Source organism: Trachymyrmex septentrionalis, unplaced genomic scaffold, assembly GCF_001594115.1.
Source record: "Trachymyrmex septentrionalis isolate Tsep2-gDNA-1 unplaced genomic scaffold, Tsep1.0 scaffold127, whole genome shotgun sequence".
In the NCBI taxonomy this organism is placed as follows: Eukaryota; Metazoa; Arthropoda; class Insecta; order Hymenoptera; family Formicidae; genus Trachymyrmex; species Trachymyrmex septentrionalis.
Genome location: NW_017304406.1, coordinates 271,863 through 272,721, shown reverse-complemented (window position 1 = coordinate 272,721; position 859 = coordinate 271,863).

Here is an 859-nt window from a genome sequence, read left to right as displayed (position 1 = left end):
CTATGAAGAAGACATTTCAAGTGTTTTCACCTTTCAGTCCAATTTTGCGACAATTGGACCTCGAAGGCAAATACTGTACCTTATATTTTTTCCCAGATAATTCTTATAATTAGCATTTACGAGTAAATGCTCTCTGTCGTGGTTCTCTGTCGGCAGAGACGTGTATAATTGCTCGCTCACGAGTAATTTTCGTGATATATACAAAGAGTATTCATACAATATTCTAAACATTTCATCGACATTTGCACATTTTGTAACAATTCCTTTATTGTTTCGGAATATTCGGCACATTGAGAATAATTACGAATCGAACTCTCTATGAATATTTAGAGTTAGCTGAGTACACAACATATATCTACATTAAATATTATACCTCGATATTTTGAGAAGATTATAAGGTGATATACACACACAAATACACATATACACATAAATCACACTAATTTTAATAACAGATCCTTTGAATTTAAAATCATTTTTTTTAGTAACAGTATTAATATAACTTCCGTGTTGTCACTAACTAACAAAGAAATGCTTTTGACAGATTTCATTTTAGGAAATATATAGGATTAGATAAAATGTTTTGTAAACATATTTCTTGAACTTTTTGTATGTGTGATTGAATAGAATTTTAATTTCTACTTAGCGCTATAAACTACAACGTAACATATATAATATCAGAGAGTTGTAACAATGTTGATTTTTTTGTACATTTTCATCAAGTAAAAATTAGTTCAAATAATCTGTCTTTTTAAAATTTAAATACGTTTTATTTTGTCTGAAAGAGTCTTGCTTGATTGACGTAATGATTAATTAAAAATGCAATTGGATAAAATTTGTTAGCTTTTGTTCTTCCATT